This window comes from Elephantulus edwardii, unplaced genomic scaffold (genome assembly GCF_000299155.1).
Source record: "Elephantulus edwardii isolate Elephantulus edwardi_28Jun2011 unplaced genomic scaffold, EleEdw1.0 scaffold00090, whole genome shotgun sequence".
Lineage (NCBI taxonomy): Eukaryota > Metazoa > Chordata > Mammalia > Macroscelidea > Macroscelididae > Elephantulus > Elephantulus edwardii.
Window position 1 is genome coordinate 13829380 of NW_006399840.1, and position 8980 is coordinate 13838359.

The window sequence follows — 8980 nt, forward strand, 5'->3', positions numbered from 1 at the left end:
AAAAGAATATGATCCATGAAAAGAGAAAAAAGTCATTACAAAGATATAGGAGAAATATAAAATAGAATAAAATGGGTGTCAGAAGAGACTCTGAAAATTGCACTAGAGCACCAAGAAGCCAAAGCAAAGAGAAAGTATGCTGAAGTAAAGAGCTTCACAGAATATGTCAAAGGTCAGCTCAAGAAAACAAAGCAAAGTATTACAATGGAAAGCATGGAGAGCTGAAATTGGAGAATAAAGAAATGGGAGAACTTATTTTTCATTTCTCAAGCTGAGTGAACCAAAAACCAAATTTAAGCTTCAAGTTTTAATAATGAAAGATGTTATGGGCAATATATTGAATGATCCAGGAAACATCAAAAAAAGACGGAGGGAATAGACAGCCACTGTACCAAAAAGAAATGACTGACACTGAAAAGTTTCAGAAAGTACCATATGAGTAGGAACCAGTGGCAATGAAGGAGGAAACTAAAGCTGCACTGAAAGCATTGGTAAAAAATAAGGCTCCTGGAATCAGTGGGATACCAACTGGCTTGTTTCAATTAATGGATATAGCTTTGGATATGCTCATCAATCTATGTTAGGAAATTTGGAAGACAGCTGTCTGGCCAACAAATTGGAAGAGTTCCATTTTTATTCCATTCCTGAGAAAGGCGATCCAACAGAACATAGAAATTATCAAACAATATCATTAATATTGCAAGGAAGTAAAATATTGCTGAAGATTATTAACTTCAAACAGGATTTAAAAGAGTTCATGACACCAGGTATATCATTCATTGCTGATGTCAAATAGATCCTGGATGAAAGTACAGAATACCAGAAGAATGTATATTTATCCTTTTTTATTATTATTATTATTGGTTTTCTTACAAAGTTTACATACATTGCATTTCACACTGTTTTTCATCCACATTCTGCTTCATACAATCATTGTCATGCATTATGTGTTATGTTTTATCAATATCACCATTGAACCTTGCCCATAATTACTGTGTTTTTTCCCATTTCCTCCCCCACTTCTTCCACCTACCAAATTGTGCAGCCCTGTGGTTTCACTCCTATCTATCCCCATTCCTCCAGCCCTTGAGTTTCCATACATGTTTTACTAGTTATTCTATTTTCACAATAATGGTCTTATGCAGTATTTGTTTTTATGAAACTGCATTAGTTTACTCAGCATAATGCTTCCCAGCCTTTCCCAGGTTATGTAGTTGTTGTTGTTGTTGTTGTTGTTGTTGTTGTTGTTGTTACATGACATCAAGTCACTTGCAAGTCATATGACTCTATGTACAACAGCCCTGCTCTGTCCTGAGCCAAACTTGTTGTCTCTGACACACCTACCTCCATTACTCCAATCACCAAGTCAACCTATCTCATCAAGAGTCTTCCTCTCTCTTGTGTTGTCCCTCCACCCTCCCAAGCATGACATCCTTCTCTAAGGTCCCTCCTTGCAACATTCCCAAAGTAAAAAAGAGCTCCAGATTCCTTACCTCGAATCTCTTTGTTCTAAGCAGTCCACGGTATATTCAATAGTCTTCCCTAGCATCACAGCTCAAATGCATCAATTCTCCAACTATGATCTCTAGTCATTGTCCAGCTTTCTGATGCATCATAAGTACTTGCAAAGACCTGTAATATTTTTCAAAATCATTATTCCTGAGTGTTGCATAGTATTCCATTGTGTGAATGTACCACAATTTCTCAATCCATTCTGTTGTGATTGGACATTCGGGCCATACCCATGTTCTTCCAATGGTGAATAATGCTGCTATAAGCATTGGTGTGCAAAACTCTGTCTGTGCTTTATTGACTATGTAAAGCCATTAAACTGTGCGGATCATAACAAATAATGGCTAACATTGAGAAGAATGGGAATTCCAGAGCACTTACTTGTGCTCATGTGAAACCTATACCTATACCAAGAAGTAGCTTGTGCAAACAGAACAAGGAAACACCTCATGATTTAAAATTAAGAAGATAGTGCATCAGGGTTGTAGCCTTTCTCCATATCTATTCAATCTGTATGCTGAGCAATTTATTTAAGAGGTTGGAATCTATAAAGAAAAATGTGGCATCAAGATCAGATCAATAACCTGAATTACGCAGATGACTCAACCTTGCTTTCTGAAAGTGAAGAAGACTAAAAGCACTTGTTACAGAAGATCAAAGAATACAACCTTCAATATGGATTGCATCACAGCAAAGAAAATAAGAGTTCTTAACTGGACCAATGGGCAACATCATGATAGGTGGAGAAAAGATTGAAACTGCCAACAACTTCATGTTACTTATATCCACAGTCAAAATCCTTAGTACCAACAGTCACAAAATCAGGAGACATATTGCACTGGCAAAGTCTGCATTTAGAGATCTTTTCAAATTACTGAGGAAGAGTGATGTAACTTTGAGGACAACATGCATCTGATGCAGGCATCATCTTTCAGATCACATAATATGCATCTGACTTCTGGACAATGAATAAAGATGACAGAAGAATTGTTGCTTTTGAGCTGTGGTATTGGAAAAGAGTACATGGACTGCTAAAAGAACAAACAAATATGTCTGGAAAAAATTCAGCCAGAATGTTCTTCAGAGGCAAAGACAATAAAACTTCACATCACTTCAGGCATGTTGGTAAGAGGGACTGTTTCTTCGAGAAAGGATGCTCAGAAAGGGAGAGGGTCAGTGAAGAAGATGAGCCTCAATCAAGTCAATTAACAGTGACTGTTGTAATTAGCTCTAGTGTCGTGGGAAGTATGAGGATGGCACAGGATAGGACAGCGTTCAGATCTGCTGTTCATAGGGTCACTACTGGTTGCACTCAACTTGTGACACCTACCAACAGCAATCATCATGTTGCCTATCTGTTCAGTAGTGAGGATATTTCTTTTTCTTGGTGTTAAGATGAAATCTATATTGAAGTCTACAGTGTTTAATGTTCTGTAGCAAGTGTTTCAAGTCCTCTTCACTTTCAGCAAGCAAAGGTTTGTGATCTACATAATGAAGGTTATTGATTAATCTTCCTCCAATCCTGATGCCACATTCTTCTTCACAGAGTCCAATTTCTTGAATAATTTGCTAAACATATTGATTAAATAGGTACTGTGAAAGGATACCACTGTGATGCACATCTTTCCTGATTTTAAACCATGTAGTGTTGTTCCCTTGCTCTATTCACACTACAGCTTCTGTTCTACATATAGGTTTTACATGAGCACAATTAAGTGCTCTGCGATTCCCAGTCTTCTCAATATTAGCCATAATTTGTTGTGATCCATATAGTCAAATTGCCTAGCCTTTGCATAGTCAATAAAACACAAATAGACATTCTTTTGATATTTTTTGCTTTTAGCCAGGGTCCATCTGACATCAGCAATGACATCCTTGGTAAAATAGCCTCTCCTAAATCCTGCTTGAACTTCTGGCAGTTCCTTATCTATGTACTATTTTCACCTTTTTAAAATGCTCTTCAGAAGTATTTGCATGAGATATTAATGATATTGTTTTATAGTTTCCACATTCTATTGGATCACCTTTCTTGAGAATGGTAAACAAATAAGGGACCTCTTCCAATCTATTAACCAGACAGCTATCCTCCAAATTTCCTGGCATAAACTGGTGTCTCTTTGGAGACTAAGGTGCACCTGATACAGGCCGTGGTCTTTGCTATCACTTGTTATGCATCAGAGAGTTGGACAATGACATGACTAAAGAAGATAGAAGGAGAATTGATGCCTTTGAGCTGTGGTGCTGGAGAAGAGTATTGAGGGTACCATGGACTGCTAGGAAAACAAACAGATTCATCCTGGAAAAGGTCAAGCCGGGCTGCTCCTTGGAGGCAAGGATTCTGAGGCTCCGTCTAACATACTTTGGACATGTTGCAAGGAGGGACAGGTCCTTGGAGAGGGACATCATGCTTGGTAGAGTGGAGGGACAGAGCAGAAGGGAAGGCCCCCTATGAGGTTGATTAATTCAGCGACTGGTGTAATAGGGATGGGTATGTCTGAGACGGTGCGATTGGCACAGGAAAGAGCAGAGTTTAGGGATGTTGTACATAGGGTCGCTATGAGTCGCAAGCAACTCGATGGCACATAACAACAACAAACTGGTAAATGCATCCAGGTCTGCATCTGCTAATTAACAAGTCAATTGGTATCTTATCAAGTCCTGGGCCTGTCTTTGTTTTCAATGCCTTCAGTGCAGCTTCAACTTTCTCTTTCATTACCATTGGCTCCTGTTCATGTGGTATTTCCTGAAATTTTTCAGTGTCAGTGTATTAGCATAGTCCATAGCAAATTATACTGTTTACCCCAAAAGGCCAAGCTTCTCCAGAGGTTTGTATCTACCAGCAGCTCAACTAAAGAAAGATAGGTAATCTCCTTTTACTATTTACAGTCTCAAAAACTCGATGGACAGCCCTAGTGAGTTGCAACCAATTCAACAGCCAGTGAGTCTGACTGAGGGTTTTTTGTTTGTAGTCTGTATGAGGAGCCCTGGTTGCAAGATGTGTAATATGTTGGGTTGCTAACTGAATATTGACACTTTAAATCTACTAGGTACTCAGTAGGGGAAGAAAGGTAGTCTCCTGTAAAAATTTACCGCCTCTGAAACCTGATGCAGGATTGTCAACTCAATAACAGAGTGGTGAAGTGATAATTTAAGAGCCTGTCTCTTGGACTGTGATCACTTAAACCTTCTAGTCTTGCTGAAGAATGGCTTTCTCTATGAAACTGTTCTCTCACTGTTGTGAACCCATCATAGCCTAGAAGACTTTAATAGTACTCTGAATTTTTAATTTGTTTATAGTTTTGTCTTTTCCAGGAGATTCTAAACCTCTCGGAGTACTGATTATATCTTCCCTGTCTTTTAATTTTCAGCATGTGATCATGCCATCCTGACAAATGGATAATGAACATTGAAAGGGGATTAGAAAGAATCTAAGAAGTCCAAATATTACTAATATTATATTAATTTTCTTCAATCATCAACTTTTATATGTAAATTATTTCTAAAATTAAGGCAATTTCTTTCCTTTCTGACAAGTCTTTTGTTCCCCAAAATATAACTATGATTAAGCATTAACATTTTAAATAATAAATATTCCCCAAAGGCAAAGTATGGCTGCTCTATGAAACTGAGCCCTAATTACTCAATAGATTATTGTGCTTTTTCTGCCAGAATACTTTGTGTCAATTGATGCTTTGAGAATTACATTTCAAACTAGCGAGAAGAGAGATCACAAATGGTGAAGCTTTTATAAAGGTGCTGAAAAATGTTAGCCTTTTTGGTTCAAGTTAGGATTGGGATGAACATAACATAATATTTTAAAATTCTAGGAATGCTCTGGATGTGATGGTAAAGCCAGGACAAGCTGATGTCACCAAAACAATTCTTTGTTTTCTCAGATGAACTCGACGGCAGACCTAGAATGACCAAAAGTCCATCATCAACTGGAAAGTGGTTGTTTGCTCCCTGCACAGACAGTGAACATCATGAAACTCATGGCCAATTCCAAGGAAGCCTGCCAAATTTCCTCCCACCCAAGAAAGAGTAGCTCCAGGAAACATTGTCCAATCTCAACCACTTCCTATAGGTTTCACTGGTGACTATAATTTTTTTTTTCTTTTCTAAAAAAAAAAAAATTATGTACACTTGAAAACTTACACACAGAAAATATTTTTAATTTGTTATACCTGGAAGGTTTCTTGATCAAAGAGAGCAGCAGCAGACAGGACAGCAAATTCAAGGGGGAAATCTAAATGATGTTTTCAAGAATATCACCCAAAAGAAGGGAGGCTTGATTCAGTCTTGTTCTCAACAACATCTCTCCACACACTAAGGTCACAACAGGCAGGGTGGGCTTATTGTGGAGGCCTGTGGGAACATTCGCAACTTTTATCCTCATGAAAGTTCATCAATTTTCCAAAAACCAGGTGCTGCCCATCCAGCTAATAACAATTAGATGACACTGTGCCAAACTAACAGCTATGCTTACAGGGACCACTGCTACTGCTTGCCGTGGAAATCAGACTTGGAGTTGTTTTAAATTTAAAATTTTCATTTGTAATTGATCTTTAATAAACTTTCTAGTATCATTTCCATTAGCAAAAATATCTACCTTGGATCAGGAAATCCTTTATGACCCTGTGGGAAGTGCTCCCATTGAATACTGTAGGAACCCAATATTTTCTGAATTCTCCTGTGTAAAACTAAAGTTTTTGGCCACTGTAGGCATAAATTCTATAAAGAACTTGATCTTCAGGTAGTCAATTTCTAGCTAAGAATAGTGACATCAAAGAATATCACAGGGTTAAAAGGGCTTGTTTGCCCCTTCTATGACACCAATTTAGAAGCAGAGGTGTAAACTTACTTAAAACCAAGAAATATTTTCTAGAGAATCATTATCTCTACTTCTTTCTCAACCTCAATCTGTCTGATGATTTTATAATTTAATACCCTTAATTGTAAAATGTAGATGAGAAAAGGCCTATGTCTTAGGGAGGGTTGTTGTTGTTAGGTTCGGTTGAGTATGACTCTATGAACAATAGATCTGAACCCTGTCCTATCCTATGCTACCCTTAAGTTCATTGCTGCAGTCACTGTGCTGATCAGTCTTGTTGAGAGTCTTCATCTCCTTTGCTATCCCTCCACCTTCCCAAGAATGATGTACCTATCCAAGAAATAACCTCTTCTTGGAACACGTTCAAAGTATATGAGACAAAACTTCATCACTTTTGCTTCCAACGATCACTCTGGCTACACCTTCTCCGAGACATATGTTTGTTCTCTGGGCATTCCATAGAATATTCTTCACTCTTCTCCAACATCACAATTTAAGGCCCCAATTCTTCTGTCATGCTTAGCCATTGTCCAGTTCTTAGATGCATAGCAAGTGACTGAAATACCATGGCCTGAATCAGGCACACCATAGTCCTCAAACTGACATCATTGCTCCTCAATCGTTTAGAGAAATCCCTGAACACAGACATTCCCAGTGCAATACATTTCTTGATAAGTGTATTGATTGTGAATTCAAGTAAGAGGGAAATAGAGAAATAGCTGTAGAAGTTTGTGGAGTTACATATTCTAATGATAAAAATCAGTTAATTTGTTATTGTTGTTATTGGCATCCACTTCCTAAATAACTTGCCTCGGGAAACTCTATGTACTTTGATAACTGTTGATAGTTGTAGAGGGGCTTCAAGCCTTTTGTCCACAGGTTCTCTATGAATCATGCTCAACTTAAAGGTAATCATCATCATCAACAACAGTGATAAAAATCAGTTAATTTGTTATTATTGTTGTTGTTGTTGTTGGGTGCCATCTAGTCAATTAAGACTCATAATGACCCTATGATCAGAACCTTGCCCTATTTCCAGTTTCTGATATTCTCAAGTCCTTTGTTACAGCCACTGTATTAATCCATCTCATTGATAGTTGTCCTCTCTTTCACTGACTTTCTTTCCCAGCATGATGTGATTTTCCAAGGACTGGTCCTACCTGACAACATACTCAAAGTGTATGAGACTAAGTTTCACCAACTTTGTCTCTAAAGAGCTCAATTAGAAGCCACTTTGTCTTCTTCCAGGTTTTTGTGGGGAGAGGTGGGAGGGAGGAGAGGGGTTATTGTTATGTAGTGTCATAGACTTAATCCGTCTATTCTTTTGGCAGTTCATGAGATATTCAGTACTCTTCTCTAGCACCACAATTCAATGGCATCAATTGTTCTTCTGTCATCTTAGTCATTGTTCAGATCTCAAATGCACAGTAGATGCCAGCTCACAAAACTGAGCAGAATCTAACTCTTGTAATAAAGTCCTCACTGCAGGACCTTCAATGTTTGTGCTCCTCTGATTAAACCTGATAGAGTTGAGTCGTTCTAATCTTACTTTTTCCTCTAACTTTACTTGGGATATTTCAAGAAGACTTCTAAGGAAATGTACAGTGCCATCTTCTGTGGCAAATGGATTGTTTGGCATCACAGTGATGTGAGGCATCATAGTTATGTGACCCAGGAATGCCCAGCTTGTTTGTCCATTGCCAACCCCAACAGGTGGGAGTAGAGCAAAACTTGTATCACATTCTATCCTTTGTAAAATAAATGCTTGCTCTTCAAACTAGAATGCTTATTGTGCTTAGATGCAAGAGACAGAATTCTCCATTTCTTTTAGCAATATATGGGACACAGGAAGGAAAATCCTAATCATCCTTGAATTTTCTAGAGTATTTCTAGAGGTCCTAAAGTCTTTAATCCTTACTGTCATGGTTTAAATTATGCATCCAAAAAGTAAATTGAAGACCTAGCCCTTGATGCAGAGTGTAACCTTGTTCAGGAAACAAGATTTTTCTTTGCAGATTTTATCAGTTAATGAAGTCATACCAGAGAAGTGTAGGATCCTAATCACAATTTCTCATGAATGATGTTTTATTCAAGAGAAGAGCAGACACCAAACAGTAACACTCAGTGAGAAGATAGATCTACAAGCAGTAAAGGAACACCGGAGTTTATTGTTAGTCACCAGAAACTATAGGAGAGACAAAGTTCTCAGAAAAAATTAACATAATGTATATGCTAATTTTGATTCCTAGACTATCAATTATATTCAGATTTGTATTTGTTTGGTATCTAATTATGACAATCTTAGGAGCAAAACAAAAGGGGTTTTCTGCTTTCAAAGAACTCACCTATAAATTTTAATCCTGCATCCTCAATTAGCAGGAAAAAAGCAGAGAAGGCTTGTGGTCTGTGGAATTGGTGCAATTGTTAAATTGCCCAAGCAAAAACAAAACCACTGACTTAAACGTTTCTGTTTAAAACCTTACATATGTGGACAAATACTAAGAAATGCACACAACCTACCTAAACTGACAAACCAAAATTGAACATCTGAACAGACCCATTGAAAAAGAAGAAATTGAAAAGGTAATACAACAACTTCCAACCAAAAAAATCCCTGGCCCAGATGGTTTTACAAGT